We start from the raw sequence: 22389 nt of genomic DNA, 5'->3' as shown, positions 1-22389 counted from the left end.
AAGAAATCCTTGCGGGAGATTATGTGGGTCACAAAGGCACGTCAGATTTCTTTTAATTATTCTTGTTCCCGATTATTTTTCGCTACCCCTGAAGGTTCTTATCTTATCAAGAGAAAAATTTAAACGTATACTGTATGGAGAATGTGCAGAATTTTATCGAACAATTTTCATAGCTTTCAAAGTATTTTATAGTCGGACTTTTCGTTAGACGTCGACGAGAATGTGGTCAGCCTTATTGAGATATCAGATGCAGAATGTTAATTTAATACGGTGCTGGTATGCAGTCTTTTGCGTAAATAACGTTTCAATCTCTTGCAGATTCAAAAATATTATATTGCTATTCGTTATCGTATATTAAAGGAAAAAAATTAGATAAAATATATATTCGAACTCTTTGAACACTTTTCAGTAAAGTAATGGTTACTTAAAAAATTACGGTAAAACGAATAATAAATTCTTTCTTCGTATTACTCTGAGAAAAAAGGATACTTTTAAACTGGTAATTTGTCTTTGACAATTGGAAATATTCGCACAATGGAATAACAGAGAATCCATTTCGCGCGTAGATGACGGAGGGTTAAAAAGGATGCAAAAGAAGTATCGGTACGTCGCAAAAGATTATCTTTTCAAATGTAGAGATCGAAATATATAACATTCTACGCAGAAAAATCAAAAGATTTCAGAACTTTTTCGAGTATATGAAAGAATAATCAGCACAATGTTTTGAAATTTTTCCCATGTTCTCTCTTTGAAACACAGATATAATATGTAAAAATATCGCGCAACTAATCTTTTTTCCCCATTTATATAATAAATATATATAACGTTAGAATAATTTTAATGACAAGTTTGCGAGAAAAAATAGACAAAATATGAAAAAAAGAGAAGTTTAAAGACGATTGAAGAATAGAACTGATAGCATAACGCTTTCTAGCTGACGACTCTCGGTAGAGAACCGTATATGTCACGCTGCTATCAAGATTGCACAGGGTTTAGTTTATAACACAACTATTTACATTTTATTGCATAACGACAGACTCGCTCTATATAATGACAAATAAATAAAATAAATTAAAATTTTATCTCGATTCGAAAAATATTTCGCGCAAAAATTTAAGCATGTGTTAATTTATATCTAGCATTAAATACATGGATGCGTGGCAATAGTTTACTAGGATTATAATTTCACGTCTAAACAGTTAGTTTGCACATGATTTGTGGCATCGCAACCAGAGTTGGAAACGTCTCGATGCTACAAGGAGCAATCAAAGCGTGGTGGTGGATTTGTTATAAAGTTTCTGCTTTTGTATATGCGAGACAGAGCAAACTTTTGCATCCGTTCTGTAGAAACTATAACGAATATACATCTGGAATATAGAGAGAACCCGCGCGTACTTTTGCAGAGTATCGTTAAAATCGATGCTCATTTTAAGTTTCCAACCGACTTTGATGCGACCAATATTCTGCGTCAGATGGCGGTATCAATCTCAGATTGATCACATAATTGTAAGTTGCAAAAAGTGTATAGCTTTCTATTAAAGAATCGCGCAGGATTCTTGCACGTATAAAGATTTGACATTTTCAAAAGGATAATATGATATTAAAACTATTAATGATACTTGCATCGCATAAAGTTTATTATGGATTATAATATAAGAAAACGAAATTTATCAATGGTGATGGATATCTGATAGACAGACGAATATCAATTGTAAATCTGCATTTTATATGCATAAAATTGTATTTTACGTTTATTTTACATTCAGTTTATATTTACCGCGAGAATAAATAGAAACGCGCGTGTGATCTTAATGTATTAAAATTGAATTTTCCGTTATACCAGTCGCCTATTGAAAGGTTTCAACCCCCAAAATGAAATATACATATTTATTTATATTTATCGATCTGTTGCTTGATCTATCTCGATGGTGTCCAACAATATAAAAATGTTATTCATTGAAATAACGTGTATAATACGATATAATTACAAATGTGATTAATAATAATTTTTCTAATTTTCCTAACCATTCTTCCGTTATACAACATTGTTGTTATCAATGTATAAATTATATAAGCATTATTATAATTTATACACAACATAAAAAATATAACACAAATGATACGAATAATATTTATGTTTTCTTCTATATAAATTCTGAAAACAGACAATGTACGATGTCTTGAATATTTGGAATGTTATAAATTATATGAGCAATAATTTAGTTATATGCGAGCAAATTTATGAGGTTTGTAAAAAGTTTTTTTTTTTTCCCATTAGCCTATCGTGAACGGGAACCGACATCCCGTTATTAACTTATGGCCTCGGCATAAATTCTCCTCGATGGATTTTTGGTATCGATTTGATCCGCACAGAAGACATTGAATATTTTACTTTGCGAAGCAAAATTAAAGAGCAGAATTTCTAAAAAAATTCATGTCGCTTTCTTTTATAGAGCAATTTCTTATCAAAAAGATTTTCAATATCGCAGAAAACCAAGAGAGACAATAGGGATCCGGACGACAGGGATCACAAAATGCGATTTCAATCATCTCGTTTCCTCGATATTCTGAATTATCGTAATAATTCATGTTATCCGTTTATGTTAATAATTAGACGTGATCCGTAAAATCCAATCTGTGTACACATTTGATCACGATACACGCTTTTCAAATTACGAGAACAAATTCACGTCGGCGTAATTTTTACGACATAAGGCGCGAACAAATAATATGTGAAAATATATATTTGATAATAATTAGATTATATTGTACAAATTTCAAATCATTAAACTATAATGATGATTCTCGAACAATTGTGGTAACCAAACTCGTATATTTATTTTTTTTTCTTTCCATTTAAAATTTATATGCGATGAAATCTGTAGGTACTAAGATAATAATATAAAGGCCAAAAGTAAATTCGAATAAATTATGAGCGGAATATTTGATATATTGAACTCTAGAAATAACCTGACTCAATGTGTGACTTTTTGAAATATAATAACAAGGTAGAATCTACTTACAACACCATTGGAAAAGTTTCGATTTATTTGCGATAAGTTTTGTGGCATATATGTACATACGCAACGTTTACGTAAATATAAAATAAATAGTTCAAAGAGAAAGAGTAAAATATGCTTCAAAATAAGAGTAAATTGCATTTAGAAAAAAAATTATAATTTCGCATTTGTAATTGTAACTGTTTATCTATTTTAAATATTGATAATTGATACATTTTATTAATCTTTTAATAACAATAATAATAGAGAGAGAGAGAGAGAGAGAGAGAGAGAGAGAGAGCATTTTTATTGAATCAATAAATGTGCTAGTCACAATAAAAAAATGCGATAACACAAAAAGGCGGAAATAAAATTTCACTTTTAATTTAAGACATTACAACATGCGTAATTAAATTAATCCAGTCACTGACCAAGTCAATTATGTTGTGAATTTGGCGGATTGAATGACCGCCAAAGAATTCTCAATGTTAGAAGCACACGTGTAAAGTATCAAGCCATTAGTCCTCTATCTATTAGAAACATGTAGGAGTATCTTAAATTATTGAAAGCGATTTAATAGTTAACGCGTAAACTTCGAAAGTTCTTGACCTGAGACACTCTCGATGTGGTTGGCATATAGTTGACAGCACAATTTAACGGCCATTAGTTTAAAGAGAACGTACATTGCATTATATAATAATATTTTATGTAAATGAACTTAACTCGCGCGCGACAAAGAAATAGATAAACAATCAATAAATATAGTAAGATTAACTTTCATGAACTGAAGAGTCAAAAGTGGCTCTAATTCTCCTTCCCCCTCCCTCCCCCCCTCCTCTCTCTCTCTCTCTCTCTCTCTCTCTCTCTCTCTCTTTCAATTTTCATTAAAAATATAACAAAATTATGTGGCTCTATGTAATAGCTGAAAAATGCATGTACCTACTGCACTGAATAGCATTGAACAATGTCCGTGCAGTCTTATTCATTTTGTCGCGACATAAAGCGACTATAGCTTTATCAACAATCTACTTGACACGACGCTATTTCATATAGCAATAAATACTTTCGCGACTTTAACTTTTTTTATATGCCACGCAAGGAATTACGCATAAAAGCAGACAAGGACTTTCGATTTTCGTTGGTATATGGTTTCGCAGCACTAATGTAACAAGTGCATTTACAGGTGGCTTTTACACAACATCTATGTAATATTTTCTTCGGCAGATTACGACATTACGACCGATAATGCTGTCATTCTACTGCGCAGTGAAAAAGACGCTCGCACCGCCAACGCACAGTAGTTAATATCGTCTTGTAATCAGGCATGTGAGATTATTATTATGTAACGATTGAGAAACTAATGGTTATGACCAACGAGTGTGAGTAGCGATATAAACGTATACCATCACTATTATTATTATGCATGTCCATATAAATAATTGTATGTTTCTTTTAAATTATTTATTCAAAGATTTTGGTATTGGAATAAATATGGAAAACTAGTGTAAAAATTATGGAAAATTATATCAAAGTTATTGCAGTATATAAAATATACTGTTACATAGGATTCTATTAATAGAAAACTAAATAGAAAAGAGAATTATATTACGCATATCGAGGAAACATTTCAAATGTATATATATATATATATATATTTTTTTTTTAAGAGAATGGAATATTGAAGTCTTAAAATAAAATGATATTTCTGAAAGCTTTAGGACATTTTTTGATGCATTTTATGAAATATCACTGGAGATGGTGAATTTAATAAAACAAATTCAATTTTATTGCCCTATGATATTCGATAAAACGTATAGCTTTACACACGATAGAAACTCGCAATGTAAGGTCACATAGTCATGTTCTGTTAAAATTATTCAATAGAAACAGTATTATATCTTTTAATATATATAAAAATTTTGCAAAATCCAAAATCTATCATACGTTTTTATTGTATATTATGTATCATATGATTTTTAAGAATTATGATATATGCCACAATTACAAAATGCATTCATTTTGAAACTTAATATATATAGTCCTCTTAAAAAATCAGTCAGATTACATTATGTACAAGAAATATTTTTTAAATATACATTTTATTTAATTTTTTTAATTTAATATTCTAACAGTTTTATATTTTCATGTGTATTATGATGTTTTAAAATTGCAAATGGTCAATTTTGCTTATGTTATTTCCGACTACCTCACGTTTGACCTTTTAACGAAATTTTTTTCTTATTTTTAAAAACATGCGCAAAAGATTGTCTAATATCAAATGTATCATAATATACACAAACATAAATTACAGACTTCAGTTCTATATTTTCTGGATAAAATTGCTTAATGAAGTGCGCCGAGTGTTGTTCCCGTATTTTTTAACGTATCAAGCGATCATATCTATGGTATTAATTAGCGTCAGAACCGAACTCACGAGTAGGTCAACATTTTTACCGTGCGACATATATGCGAAAATGGAAAATCTAGGAAGAGAGCTTAAATAAAGATCTCACTTTTTCCCAGTTACTTCGTTCAACGCGCTTTTCTACTTTGAACTCTAATGTTGTATACAGCTCTCTCACAGTGATTGTATGTTGTTTTGTTTTAGAAATATGTGCATATTCAACTTTTACATTGCAATCTACATATTTCTGCGATTCGCGAAATAGCTGAATCAAATGATACTATAAATTATATATTAAATTATTTTCGTATATTTATCATTTGATTAATATTTACTTTTCTGTACGTATTTTGATACTTTTTATAATTTAATAAATGCTGTATCACAATATTGTATCGCAATACAATCATTCTTATATTTCAAAATATTCATACGTACATAAACTATATACAGCTATGGAAAAAAAAAGATCATAATAAAAAAAAAAAAAATCAAGAATATCAAAAAATAAATATCAAGAAAAGTACATATTATCAGTAAACAACAACTTTTTCTTGCATTTACTCACATATTAGTGCTTCGTGCATAAAAATATAAAATTTAATCTATCTCTATAACACGAAAACTGCACCAACATGATTGCACCCGATGTATAAAATTTTCCACAGTAGCTACTTACTATGAAATAAACATTTTTCGCATGGAGAAACGTTTGAATATTTCGGAATGTTCAACAATCTATGAGATAATACGAATATATCGTAAGATAAACAATGCGATTACCTCAAAATTCAATGAGAAAAAAAAATATTTTGTATAAAACATCGTGTATAAGATATAATATATATATATATATATATATATATATATATATATATATATATATATATATATGCGGTGAAATGCACAGTTTCGGATTATTATTACATGCGATATAATTAAAATAATATATTAAAATAAGACAATCATTTTTATTAAAACCACACCTTAATAAATTTTAATTTATTTTGCAAATATTTTATTAAAATATTTTTACGTACTCTAATCGATAAAATCTGTTAAACATTGCACTTTAAATATTTATTAATTGCATTACGTGATTGTCAAGTGTATTTTTATTATACTTTTATAAGGCATTTAATATAATGTTACGATCTTGAAATTAAAATGAGCATTGACGTTTTATGAGACTTAAAAATAGACGTAAAACTACATCCCGTGTTTTAAATGTGACATATATTTATCTTTGTATTTTTGATTCAAACAATATTATTATTTTTTTTTTGCAAAATATTATAATTAATGGATTTTACATTGTCACATATTATTTAGGAATTTGCATGATATTTTTATATTTTTCATTATATACGTCATAAAACACATTGCAAATATTTTCACATATTATTTAGATATCAAAGCAAAGCAAAATGTAAACGGCAGTTTGCAACAGCGATCGGGTAATATCAAAGAATTGCGTGTTATATTTGCGTGAAGCGTGTCGGCATAACTTTCGACACGTTTCTCCAATTATTGCGTGCGTATTGTTCGCTGAGACACGCGCCATTCTCTAAGCCATATCTCAACATTGTAAACTCGTCAACAAAGTTGCCAATATGAAAAAAGAAAAACCATTACTATGTCTATGTCTTTTTGAGACGAGAATAGAATACATTAATCGCGATATGCGTTTAACGCAACGTATCATCGTACCAATTTTGACACGCTTTCCGCAAACGAAAAGCTCTGCATGAGAATTAAATAATACTCACGTTCAGAGAGAGCGTAGCTACCCATACACGTCTCGTTTATATTCTCATCGCGAAAATCAGTCGCCGAATATCGCACGAGCAACCGCTCATTGTCAGATGCTTATATATGTAGCTGCAACACCTGCATCAGAAAAACGTTATGGTACTAATACGGTCCGATTTCAAGACTGCAAATATCGTCATAGTGACGTCACCCGAGCGCAAATCGCTTCACTCGAGTAAATTTTTACCAATCGCGATATTTGTATTTAATATATACGTATATGTCGCGTTAATATCGCGATTAGAAATCGTATATATATATATGAGTACAGAACCGGGATATCACATAATAATTGTTATCACTAGTTATTAACAAATGCGTTACAATATTAGGTGATTAATCATTTTCGATAATATTATAAATTGTACGAGTAAAATGTATTGTGCGACACGACAGTGTGTGTGTGTGTGTGTGTATGTGTGTGTAAGAGGGAAAAGGAGGGAGGGAGAGAGAGAGAGAGAGAGAAAGAATTAACAAAAGCTTAAACTAACCCTCACGATAGTCGAAATGATATTGAGACTTATAAAACGTCGTAACATTATTACGGTTAGCGATTACGGAGATGAAATAATTCCGTCTTCCCTCGACACTCGTCATGTTCGATCGTAATTATAAGCCTCCGGATGACAACTGACGATAAACCGATGTAAACGAGCGCGAAGGCCACCACACTTCTCAACTTCCGATTTCCGATGTTCCGATTCTGTTATGCGATCCGATTCCGAGATTCCGAGTTCCGAGGGTCGCCTGCGACCTGTGACGTCATGCGACACGCGAGCCCATAAGGTCTCTGTTCTTTGCAGCTGAACTGGCTGCACCAGTTCAGAGCCCATCCTTCTCCCTCCAATGGGGACAGAAAAAGATAAACTCTGAACCGGTGCAGCCAGTTCAGCTGCAAAGAACAGACCCCATGTTTGGATACTCATAGTTCAAACTCGGAATTCTCGGAATCGGATCACGTAACGGGGAATCGAAAGGCAAAAAGTGATGGTCCTCGCGCTCGTTCGCGCCGGTTTATCGTCCGTCACTTCTGATATCTGGAGGCTTGTGTTGCAGATATAAATGCGATCGAGCATGGCGAGTATCGAGGAATGACGCAATTATTTCATCTCTGTAATCTCTATAGTCATAATAATGTTACGACAACATATTACGACTTTATTAGGTTATAAGTCTCAATATATATACCATCTCGATTATCGCCGGGTTAGTTTGAACTTTTCTTGATTTTCTCTCTCTCTCTCTCTCTCTCTCTCTCTCTCTCTCTCTCTCACACACACACACACACACAAACACATTACTCACACAATCTGCAATATTACCGAAAGTGACAAATCATCTAATGAATATTGTAACGCATTTGTTAATAACTAACGATAACAATTATTGCATGACATTCGTATTCTATATATATATATGTATATGTTTAAGTTTATACTCAATATAGAAATAACGTTACTGTCATGATTAATGAGAATTATATTGCTCGAATGACGTCATAACGATTATATTTGATTTATATAGTGCAAACTTGCATTCGGAATGCAGTGCCAAAACGGAATCGGGACTCGAAAAATGTGATGATGATCTTCCACGCATATTTATCGTGCTAATGAATCCGTATGCAATTATTTTTATGGAATTAGGATGTAATGCAAGTATAACTGTCATAGAATACGGTGAGTACCAAAGAAATGAAATCAATTGAATTCTGTGATCGCTATGATTATAATTATGTTATGATACAATATTATCAGAATCATTAATTCCATCACATTTAAATTACAATTTCAAGTTTTCGAAAAAAAATTATATGTCAATAAATAAATGCAAATGTTGATGTTGAAATAGTCTCTTCATATTAACTTGCGCAAACATATAGCTCGAAACATTGTTAACTGTATTAATAAATTACTGAACAATTTTTTTTGAGCAAATTCTAATGTTCTATAATATATAAAATGTATTTGTGTGTGAAAAAAATCGGAGAAAACATCTTTTATACTGAACATTTATCCAAATTATAATTATTACAGGTTAAGATATATTATTTCAATCTGAATGTTATATGAAATTTTCTATGACAACATATATATATATATATATATATATATATATATATATATATATACAAGTCGCGATTATATAAAATCACAAGTTATTATATCCACAATTACTGGAACAAGCAAATTTCAAATCTTATCCAAAACCGAAAGCCAAATTAGTTGACTTTATAAAATATCGTTCTATCACTCGTTTCTTATCTCATTCTCATACTCGGCCAAACATCGTGACAACATCTTGAAAGATAAACAATTCTACGCGCCGATTGCGAGCAGTGATCTGATAATCGAAAATATGATAAAGGAAAAAACAAAACAAAAATATGAAAAAAGAGAGATAATACATACAGAACAAGAGAGGCGCACTGTAAGAGCACTCCATAGAAAATTTGGGGGTCAGTCAGAGACAAACTTTAGAACATAAATAATACGTTTCGCGTAATTCATAACATAGCGATACCATTGCTTTTCATCTCTCTTGGATAGATGGAATCAATATTGAACAATTCTTCTCTTTCTGAGATAAGAGTCTTTCTTACTTTCTTTTATTTTTATAATAATATTCTTCGCACAATATATTCAATTTCAATTCATCTTTCCTCATCGATCTATTTACTTTGACACAAAGTATGCACGTTCATTAAGCGAATATTTATCATCTTGTTTATAGTCCGTGAAAATTATACTTTTCTCAATTGTTTAATGTATAATATATTTATAATATATATCTGTTTTATATATACATATTTCTAGGTTTCTTTTGTTAACATCCAATAGTTATTTTTTGTCATTTGTATATTATTATCTTATGAGACGAAGTTATTCTTATTGATTTATGTTCCTTTCCTAGAGTCTCTTTACAATCTCTCATTATCAGTTGAAATTCTGTTAGCAATTGACAAATCATTAGTTAATAATATAAATAATTCTCAGTAAAAAGCGATTTATAAAACAATATATATTATAATAATCATCATACAAGTATTTCGTTTTATTATATTATTATATTTACTTAAATATATTATTCTATTCTTCTCTGGAGATTAATAATTCAATTGTTTGCAATGTTAATTACGAACGTAATTGTATAAACAATGGAAAGAATGGAAATGAATATTCTAGAATTATTTTTCCAAAACCGACTGATACGTTACTTTTATCTTGTTTTAAACTTTTAAATACTTTACGTTTATTTGTATAATTCTCTTTCAGTGCAATTTTAATTTAAGTATTTTATTGTTTACCTTTGTGTGTATATATGTGTATATTTATTAAAATATATGTAATTTATTATCATTTAATAAATTATATTATTTATTTAATAAACATACATACGCGCGCGATATTGATATTTTTGTTTTGTGTACGCTTTAAATCTTTATTTTAACGCACGCAAATTCGTATATTTCCTCCCGAGATAAATATTCATCAAACAGTGTGTAGAATATTGTATCACAAGTGTATATAAAATGCCTTGACGAGGATTGATGGATTGAAATTGGACACTGCACCAGATTCTGCGGATATAGTCATAAAATTTTGCTTTGTATACAGCTGATTTTGTCAATGGACTTTGATGCATGCATAATACATATAAGTCAAGCATTATCTCTTTTATAATTTATAGGCTATAACTTATATAATCTTAGTTCTCTCTTGATATTTTTATATAGATTTTTGGAACTTAAGAGGAGCAGAGAAGTAGATTCGACTTGTATTGAACCTTTAGCTTATTTTCATTTATACTCTTATAATATCATTGAATATTTTATATATTCTGCAAAACAGTCGCATTTATATAAATTACATGACGGTTTTAACATCTGGTGTACGTTTAGCGCCACTTCTATAAGAAAAGTCGTTTGTTGAAGTTCGGCTGCTTTAAATGATTCATTCGGGATGATCATAAACCGTGTAAATCGCGGCTTAAATACGGAACGCGATCAACCGACGATCAATCTTGTCGCGAAACAGCTCGATTGAAAAATCCGCGATAAAGTAAATGATTTTTCGGTTCAACCGCTACGAACGGCTGATCGCTTATACCTGCGATAAACTCTATACTTCGTTCATACACGTATAATAAAGTCCGCAGTCAATTTTTATGAAACTTAAAGAGACCTTTTCGTATCGAATAAACGATCTCCCTATCAAAAAAAAAACAGCCTCAATTTCTTAAAATTTTAAAAATATTAGTAATTTTTCTTTACTTTTTTCACAGCCTATATGAAATTTGGCGTTCTCTAAATTACGCGCCCTGTCACTATATTGTGTACTCGATTGAGAAGGGCATACTAGAAAAGGTAATCGTGAATAAAAGTCGCGAAGTGTATTTGGAACACATTGTGTAACCGGTCGATGCGCAAGCCGCCGTAGAGTCTCACAAACCTGCGTGTACCAATTATTTCCCCCTACTTGGCGACGCGATGCTACTGCCTAGGCAAAATTTTACTGCAAAATTTTACTGAAGAGAATAGGACTATCGTGCGTGCCTAATGCAGTGTCGATTGTAGAATTTAGTACTACATCAGAAAATTATCGAGAAGCGTATAAATTCGCGATATCTTTACATCTTGTCCGTAAAAAGAATCCAAATAAAAACTTTAAATATTTAATTCTTAAAAATAAATACATTTTTATTAATTTCAAATATTTATTTTCGACAGATTTATAAATTTCGAATTTGACTTTTAAAATAAAAGTTTTTTAAATCAGTTGGATTAGTTTCAAATTTGTGATAGGAGCTTTTTTAATCATTGATGTAAAATAATTTTTATATCATATCTAATCACTATTCAAGAAGAACTCTATAACTCCATAAGTTTGTATGAAATATATGCATGTATGTATATGTATTAATCGTTACAGAATTATTTTTTTTATTACTAAATAGTGAAACTATTAAAAACAAACAAATATTCATAGATTAGTGTGTGTATATTTTCTCTAAAATATTTCTATAAAATTGAAATGAAAGAGCGATTGAAGCTACCTCTACGGACAAAGTAATTGCTCTCTTTCTCTATATTTTCATTTTGTGATGCCACATTTTAAATGATTGCTCATAAGTGTAAATAAAAGTGCGATGCAGAAAATGCGTCTTATTTTTTGAAAAGTATATTAATTATACTAAAGTCTTTAAAATAAAAAGGTGTAGATAGTGAATAGCCATCTTCCCCTTATCTTTATCATGTGACATATCGAATCTGCGATCCTTGATGTAATGATACTTTGTCGAGCACGATCGAAAAGTTTAAAGTAAGTTCTTAAGCACTGCGGTGGAATTACAATTCCATTGGTTACGATAAGGTTGAAGATAAAATAGGTTGCGGTCGAAACGCATGCCGCGGCGCGCTTCTGTAAATGTACCATACCGTCGTTGCACTATTTATACGCGCGTAGGTGCTACCTGATGGAGGAGAAGGAACGTAAGGAGGCGAGAGAGCGGGGGTGAACGAAAAGGGGTAGCCAGGGTGAGAGCGCAGGGTCGGCAGTAGGCGGAGCGTGCAATTCTTTACGTTCCTTTTACTGTGCGCAATTTCAGCGCAATGCACCACCAACCGGCCGAGATCAGATGAAAGAGAGAGAGAGAGTGTGTGTGTGTGTGTGTGTGTGTGTGTATGTATGAGTGAATCTGTAGATCGCTGTGCGCATCCTAAATAATAGAAGCATTAGAGATACGGTATTCCGCGCTTTAGATGTTCGTTCTAGATTTTGCTGCTACCTCGAAAGGGAAAGAAATCGGCGCTTTCTCCGTTCACCCGATATATTACTCGAACGGCCGCTCTCGCTTTCGATGAAACTATTGTTAATCTCGTTATTTTCGCGTAATCAGCCCGTTTTCCCGGCGGGAAAATTCTTGGAAAATATATGTGTGTGCGTGTGTGTATGGACGATGATTTAAAATTCAAATTACTGACATTTGAGCGCGAATCCTCTTTCTCGCGAGGAGTTTATTTGGGTTGATTTAAGCCTTCGTTTCCCCGAAGGTATTTTTACACTAGCATTTGAAATTACTTATATATGATGTATAGAGTGTATATGTGATATTGAAAATAAGAATCTGGGACTGTAGAGAAATATATGAAGAATTGAAAAGTAAAGTTTTTGTTCCAGTTTTCCCGAGACCATTTCTAGTGCATACATATATGTATAATAGATATTTTTGACTGCATTGTGTAAATAGGAATAAAGAAGATTTGCTTCTCTAACATATGAATATGTTATTTTTGCACACACTATTATTTTATACTCTTGATGTGCTATGATATATATATTTTTATATACAGGCGAATAAAACTGAAAAATGATGTGATGTTTACTTTTAATATTCATATCATCAGCAAAATTCCGAGATATCTTTCTCTCTCTCTCTCTTTCTCTCTTTTTTAATCTGTCAAGTATTGACAGATGCTAGAAATATGTTATTAAAAACAAATATTATAATGCAATATATTTTTTATTAATAATATAATTATTTGGATATATCGTTTATCTCTTGGAAAACGAATTAATGATGCACGGGTATTTTATGTTCCATTACTATAAAAATGATAGGAATTACGATTCTAAAGTTAGCGTGTCGAGGCCAATTGAGTATACCTGTTTTCGAGAAACTTTAGGAAAATGACGTTTAAAGCCAAAAGTCACGCACATTACTTTCTTCGTTGCTTTGTTTGTGTTAAATGTAGACATGAAAATATGTACAATAGATGGGTAACAATAAATTATTTACATTAGCTGCTAATAATTATATGAAATGAAAATATACGAGCAGTAAACTATTAATCGAAACCATAGTTTTTTGATACGGGATACAAGTAAAGACCCTTTTTATGAAAACTTTTACTATAATTTTATTTGTGTGAATTTGCAATCAGGTTATCGTAGCTTGATCTTTGATAAAAATGTTGAAATGCAATCCTCGAAATTCAATTGGGAATTACCGTATCGATGTCAATATTGTCGCGTGTAACGCGGACTTTATTGCCGCGGCATGCTCTAGATCTCTGCGGGATCTTCATAAAATACACGCGAAATACGGACGAATCGCAAATTTCGCGAGAAAAACAGAACGATCTCTTTGGTAATAGCTACGCGTTCGAGATCGATTTTCCTACATATTTGTTTATTTCAAAGTCCAAACGCTCCATTTCCTACGATGTTGCTCCGTAAAAACTTGTTTGCAGCAAGTATGAGATATAGAGAGTAAATAGTGTGATATGATAAACCCTTCAATACATGAATTATGGAATACGATAAATTATATTACATACGAGATGCATATGAAGAATTGAAGAAATCAAATAGTCAATTTTGCAAGATTGTTTTCTTTGTTATTTTGAAGGCAATAATATTCTATCGGTTCTTTATGTTTGATAAAATAAATTTTTTTTAATAAATTTTTTTTTATAAAAATTTTTTAACATATACATACATTTATAACATATCTACACATAACATATATGTACTTATATTTTTAGAGACACACACACACACACGTGTGTGTGTGTCTCTAAAAATATAACATATACAAAGGACGGTGCTTGGGAAAGGGATGCGCTTGATATAAAACGGTTTTTATATGATACCTCTCGAATTACTACAAAAAAAAATCTGTACACATTTGTGTGTGTGTGTGTATTTAAATATATTTATATATTCCTCACAAACTTATGCAGTTACAGATTTTTTTTCTAGTGATTAGAGAGGTATCATATAAAAACCGTTTTATATCAAGCGCATCCCTTTCCCAAGCACCGTCCCTTGTCTTTACGCTACATCGATCTTAGACATCGTCTGGTTTACTTTTAGTTTCCAACGGTTATTATTAAACGCTTTAATCATCCTTGTAGCTGCGCATAATTTCCCGGCTGTGTGTGAAGTGTTATATGTGTATATGTATATTCGTCTCGCTATATATACCAAACCAGTTATATAAGACTTGAAATAATTATCTATTATTGATATATTCTCTTTAATTTCGACTTTCTTTACATATATATCTCAAGAATATATAAAAACTAACACGCGCAAATATTTGTGCGATACATTATTCTCGATATATATATTTATTGAAATATTTAACTTAATTAATCTTTCAAGTGATTATAAAGAAACAATATAAAATATTGCAACGTGTAGAGATTAACATACTTTCACATTATATTTTATCACTCGTAAATTATTATAGCGGATATGTGTTTGTACGCACGAGTACTCATTTATTCACGATACTCGAGTACCGGTTCAATACCAACGTCACCACGACTGATGAGGGAAAAACTTAAGCTTCAATAAAGCTCGTTAGATTCTCTATGCAGGGAAGCAATGAATCTTTCTTGAACGACTAGCAAGTTGTTATTGTTCTCCTCGCACGCTCGCCTTTTCAAATGAAAAGACCGAGAGGAGTGCGCCGTCATATTTCTTTCGTGTTATTCTCCTGTCACGACCAGATTAAAAAAACTATCGGTCCACCAGGCAAGTTAATGTATCTTTAATATCGCGCGGTTCGAGAGAATAAACGTCGCACCCTCGCGACAGTAGAAAAACATTATTTATCGGGTTATGCAACGCTTCGCTGCCGCTAACACGCGCGTTTTGAAAGAAACTCCCACAGTTTTTTGGATCAGCTGGCATCATCGTTAACATTATCAGATTCTCGGCTGCCTCTTTCATCCTATAAGTAAACTACTTTACGGTAATTACGTTAATACTCCAGCGTGTGCATTTTCCACTATATTAATATACCATATAATGAATCGCAAAAATACACTGCACAATTTACACGATAATGAAACAGACTGCAAGATGATTTTGAATTTGGAATGTATTTGTACTTTTTATGTGAGAGATTTTTATTATTAATTTTATACATTTGCGATAAACAAAATAACAGGTTTTTTTTTATTTTATTTTTTTTTTTTTTTTTTTTATATATATATAAAAATATAATTTTAGATAAATATATATAATATTCTAGATATATTGCGATTTAGTTAAAAAGAGTAATAAAATTCGATTAGCAGAGAAAATAATTGCAATTCTGAAAGCAGATTATTCGAAGAATGTATAATTATTCTTTTACTTCCTTTAAAATGAGAAAAAAGTAATTTGAAGTGATATAAATTGAACGAGAAATGATCCGCTTTTTGAAATGTCTACAATTATTCCATTTTGTGTGTGTTTAAAGAAAGATAAATTTTTACAATTGGATACAAATGAGGATATTGTGAATATAATTGTTTAGAATTTCTCTCTAGTACAAAAAAATTTTTTATGAGACCCAAGCTTTCAATATTATTTTAATATTTCTTCTAAACTTTATAGGCGGATCACGTACGCGATACACGATCGACGACATTTTCTTCGTCTGTCGACTACGTATGTATGCAAATTGACAATTTGGCAAGAAAGAAATACGGGACAAGAATATTGTCTCGCTATCGTTTATCGTGAAATCCAAGAACTCTACATTTTAGTACGACCATCTACATCGTTTCTATACGTTTTCCCACGTTTTATCACGAAAAAGAGAGAGAATTGTTTGCAATATTTACATATACATTTATTTTAATAGTTGGAAAAACTTCTAATAAATTTTCAACTATAAGAGATAAGATTCATCTCTGCAGAGATGCAGGGATGACAATCAGCCGAACAATTTAAGATATCTTACGTAATTTTTTTACTATTCATTCAAAATCTCATAATCATCTTGATTTTCATCTTGAATTATATCAGAAATCCAAAATTTCGATTTTGAAAATTTCGAAAACGCTTGATTTCTTCATTTCGAATTTAATCGTATCCGATATTCGATATTTATAATATAATTTTCACGGATTCGCTATTTTTTTAACATCTGCACTCTAGATTAACTGTTTCCATTATTCGCTACACACTGAATAATTCTACCTTATTGTTAGAGCAAAACTCAGCGGCTGAATCCGATAATTTCACGCTCTTGAAATACAATTGTGTAAGATTGATAGCAAGAGAGAGAACAAACGAATACTACAAATTTTTAAATCAAAAGATCTCTGTCATATATGCACAAAAATAAAGATAGTTTTTCTTTAATTCCATTTTCTCAAATTTATTCGAATCGACGGGATTTAATTGTTTTGCTATATAATACAGTTTAGGATCATCAGAAAAGTTTTTAAAGGCAAATTCTCTAGAGTGGATGAGTTTTCCTTGACGAAAATGTTTACAGCGACGAATTCACTTGTCGACATTCCTCAAATGCTAAATTATTTGGTATAAATAAACCCCGTAAGAGAAATTTCTGTCAAAGTAAAGTCGATGTAGAATACATTAAAAAACAAAGTCTTGTAACACTTCTTATAGATTTATTTTAGTTTAAAGTTTTTTTAATGTCAGATGTTGCCTCTTCTTTTTCTCATTAATTTGAACAAATAAATCTACATAATTTTGGCAGATTAAAAATTATAAAAAAATTTCTTGATAATGTTCTATAAAAGAGGAATAATTTATATATTGATTTTAATATATTAAGACTATTCATAATTTGAAATAAATTAACATCGAATATTATAATCTCGTAGCGTAGAGTCACGTAAAATATCAATGATAAATAAAACATCAAGGTTATTTAAACGTACAAAAGTTACGATACTTGCTGGCCGCTTGCTTCTACATTTGCCACACGGGACATTTAATTTCCATGAATCACGTGATCACGCGAGCCCTTTTGACGCAATCTCACCCCAAGCGGCAGCAAAATTCGTATAGGCTCTGTAGCGACGTATTGTTACGAGAAGGTACTTCGATCATTTTGCTTGTCCCTTCTACCTTAAGAACGTAGCGCATGAAAGAGAAACGTGCAGATTTTAGCAAACGATAACAAAAGTCGTTGGTTGCGTCTGAAGCATTTGTTGATAAAGAGACTGAAAAGAACTTTGCATATCAGCTACCAAAGAAAATTTCTAAAATTCTTTCTGATATTCTTATATACATAATTATCTTATTTATGATTTATCTTATGTGTTGATAATTTAGTAACGTATCCTCTCTTATATTTTTCATGAAAAATAAAATAAATAGGATACATATAACTATAATTGTTCCGTTCAATTTTCGAATTTAATAAAATTTATTGATAAATTTTGAAACTTTTTTGAGACTTTATAACGATTGTTATAAGTTATAGTTGTACACACTGTGAGAGAGACAGAACCATTAATTTCACGTAATAACAATTTCCTGGTGAGAAACAGAATTTTATGGCATGCCAAAGAGAAACGATGAGAATCTCTATAATCTGGTTGAAAAACGATAAAGTTACTAAATAGAATACTAAATTAAGATTAAAAAAGATACGTTTATAATGGAGATGAAATAAAGTTACATTTTGTAGTAAGATAATATTTTTAGAGTATATATTATACATTTGATTTCCAAATATTCACATTTTTTTATTACATCCGCGTTCAATCTAAAAATCGGTTCATTTGCTGCAAACTGCCTCTTCGCGCGGTAGTAATATCTCTTATTATTCAGCCATTAGGGGCTGTTGGCACGTCAGAAGCATTATCGCAAAGTATGAGAAAAATCAACGAGGGTGGTAATTTCTTTATGTCTTTGATTATTGCTCCTGATGTTCTTTTGTAAATTGTAAACAGTCTTATCTTAAGTCTTATTTTAAAATTACTTGATTGATATTCTTGAATGATATTGTTTAAATGCTACAGAGAGAGAGAGAGAGAGAGAGAGAGAGAGAGAGAGAGTGAATGAGTATACGATCTTATTATCTTATTTTGTCGAACGTCATTTGGACATTACAATAATGAATGCATTCTCGTTGTGAAACTTCAGTGTTTCTACACAATACGAAATTAGTCAACGATGGAAATGAGTTTTACTCCGCTATTTTAATATTTTCGTCTTTATTTTGAATGCTCCGCTTTACGATCTAATGGGAAACCGTTTTCCGGAAAGAAATCTTCTCTAAATAAACATTAAAATGTCTTAATAAAATATATTAAATAAGTGTAAAATAAAATGAGTACGTGAAAAAGACGCAATAGTTTCTATTTCATTTGTAAAAATAGAAACATTTATAAATACCTATTGCGAAATAAAAATCTATATAAAAAAATCGTATAAATAATTTTTTTTAATTATCTCGTGAGGATCACAGGGGAAAGGAGGTAATGGATAGCCTGATCGAATGATTCGATTTTCGGAGTTCATGGCAATATTTTAAATGCTATTTTGTACGTGAGGACTATTTCTCTTACAGCATTTTCTGTTATCATGTCGGCGCGGTGAATTATATGTTCCGAAGAGAGGAAAACAGACAGAGAGAGGAAGAAAAGAAAGGAATGATGGAAGTTTCTGTTCTTGCCATATTCTTCCTCTTTTTGTTTTTCGCGAAGGAAATAAGGAAAAGAGTTCATGCTTTTCCGTATGGTTTTTTTTATTCTTTGTTTTTAGCAATGTTTCTTTGTTTTTAATTTTTGACAACTGAGAGCGCATAAATACTGATTCGCATAAAATCTCTTGCATAAAAATATTTTTTTTTTTTTTTTTTAAATATTTTTTGTTGAGTATTTACCCCTCTCTTTTTCATTCGCATGTGTAAGAAAGAAAAAAAGAATAACAATTTCTCCTTGGAAATCGATTACGGTCGTTAATGCGACACCGCCTGTTACGTTTGCGATGCCCTGGTTACAGACAATGGGACATTAACGATTCCACGAGATAATAATGTACCGTCATGAGTTGAATCGCGCCACATTACTATGCATATTAATACTTGATTAGCAATGTCTCGATAAAGTAAACAGGCAACACTTTTCACTTTCCGCGAATAGATATATTGCTAAAAAGAATTGTCATCCGTGTGGAATTGAAGATAAAAACGTCAGACATATAAAATCGCTAGTGAAAATATCATGCAAATAAAATTTCCTTCTCATATAATAACATATAATTTTTATGTAGAGCGTCGCGATTTAATTTGTATTCTTGAGATTTAATCTATAAATTTATATGATATTTAATGTTAAATAACTTTATATTTTTGAACGTTTTTCTCTTTCTTTCATTGCACATGTACTGCAAATTAGAGAGAAAATGTTTTGTATGAGAATATAAATAATATTACGAAACTGATTTGTGAAATCATTGTGTGATATTCAATTTTGTAACCGAATCTGGTATTTTGAAAAAGTAAATCTCTTTTTGGAATAATGGATATGTTTTCAACGATAAATGATACATAGTAATGAATATCTTGTCATTCTTAGGATTAATGTTACAGAGCTATTGAGGAATTGTAGATTGCCAGAAACCAATCATAATCCTCACTATGGCACATTTGTGGATCGTTACATGTTAATCAAGTTGCTCGGAACATCGAGGATTGTGTAGTCAAATTACATGATTAATGGCCTCGTAAATAATAACGTCAGCAAACATCAATAGGCGGATAAACGTTGGACGTTTTTAACTGAGATTAATCATTGCTCAGACAGAATTAGTACTTATTAAATTCCGTAAATCTATAAAGTATAGTAAATGAAAATTAATTGTCAATTACAGCATAAATAATTAATATTATTGCAATCGGATGCTGATATTCGCATACGCTCAGTTTTCGCATGATAAAAGAGTCGCTTGTGTAATAAAAAAAATTGCGACGACCGCAAAACTCGTCTGTCCAATTTCTCCGACGCAGTTCGCCAATAAAATTAACTTCCATCAACGATCATTGCATGAACAAGTATCGTTATTATTTTATAACGCGCGGTCGTTAGCAATTTAACGCGGTCTCACGGCGCAACGATAATATTTGTCGAATGCAGATATTTTATAAAAATTATTCAATTTAGCTATTGGTACTTCCTTTTATATGTGTACGCTCTATATTTATTGCTCTATATTTGATTTCTTAAAATTATCCGTATGAGGCGAACATTTATACAATATTTCTCGAGATTATTCTCTCGCGAGTTTACCCCTTATATTAAATTTTAATATAATTTCTAATACATTATGATTCGAACAGTTAATCAGTTGATTTTAAATATAAACTTTGACAAGAAGAGTACATCATCTCGCGAGAAACAGGATTCTATCAATTCTGTATATTCATCAACGTGTTAAAAAAAAAAAGTGAGCACCTTATATAACTGCAATGAACGACGACAGTTAGACGTTCGCGTTCCATAATTTACATTAGCGCCGCGTTCCGTTTCCCGCAAATGCACTCTCAAAGACATTTTAAACGCTCTTAGCGAATCGAAGCTCTGCTGTGTAAAGAAGAATTCGTCGTTCTCGTCGCATATAATGTGCATCGTACCAATGATGCACAGAATTAGTAGCGGAATTTATCACTAACGCGGCATCTGCACGCGATACAAACTATCGATAATTTATCCGCATGCCGCGGCAAAGTGTGTCATAGGAATATGCAGTCAACGTGATAAAGCGAGGTTGTAATTTGCTACTATTTTCCAGAGACGCGACCATCTCGCACGAATGACATTTGTTCCGCAATAATTTTCATCGATATCTATATGTAATGCCGGTTTAAAAATACTTGTTTTTATTGATAACATTTTTTTATTTTTTATTATTATTATTATTATTATTATTATTATTATTATTATTATTAGGCATAATAGAACCTTTTTGTCAAGTTTATTTATAATATTATACATAAAATGCGCTTATCAAAAATTTTATATAATATATATGAAAGGATAACGATATATAATACATTAAAAAATTTTTAATTAAAAAATAATATTTTGTTATATTTACGAATATAAAATTCGAATTCTCTCTTTCCTAGGAATTAAAGTTATTTCATATTATGTTGTGATAGTGATATTCTTGAATGCGTTATTATATGAGTGTAGCAAGATATTTTTTGTCGAATCATTTATTTTGCACGCGCAATGAAGCAATACTAATTTTATCCTTTCATAAAGTACCGCGAGTTTGTTATTTTTTCATATAAAACGTTTTTCTACCTCGATATTTTATATGATATAAAGAAACAAAAGTTTCTTCCCCTGTTAATTTTATGAGCAAAAGACATACCTATACCTTCCCATCTGTCAAGTTCTTTTCTGTT

At 30.9% G+C, this 22389-nt stretch overlaps 2 protein-coding genes across 6 annotated transcripts in view; one reads left to right on the top strand and one right to left on the bottom strand.

The window, feature by feature from the left end:
* Pyd (zonula occludens-like protein polychaetoid) overlaps window positions 1-7194 on the bottom strand; it is a 46586-nt gene extending 39392 nt beyond the window's left edge. The window contains exon 1 of the mRNA XM_070301984.1: window positions 7173-7194. The gene's annotated coding sequence lies outside the window, so the exon portion shown is untranslated. The remainder of the gene's footprint in view (window positions 1-7172) is intronic.
* The window catches only part of LOC138936532 (sodium channel protein 60E), a 54074-nt gene that overhangs the window by 4592 nt on the left and 27093 nt on the right, over window positions 1-22389 (top strand). The gene's annotated exons all lie outside the window — the stretch shown is intronic.

Source organism: Polyergus mexicanus, unplaced genomic scaffold (assembly GCF_030449975.1).
Source record: "Polyergus mexicanus isolate NDT 795.1 unplaced genomic scaffold, iyPolMexi1.0 SCAF_9, whole genome shotgun sequence".
NCBI classification, from domain to species: Eukaryota; Metazoa; Arthropoda; class Insecta; order Hymenoptera; family Formicidae; genus Polyergus; species Polyergus mexicanus.
The sequence above is the reverse complement of the archived record's forward strand: the minus strand, read 5'-3'. Positions and strand labels throughout refer to the sequence as shown.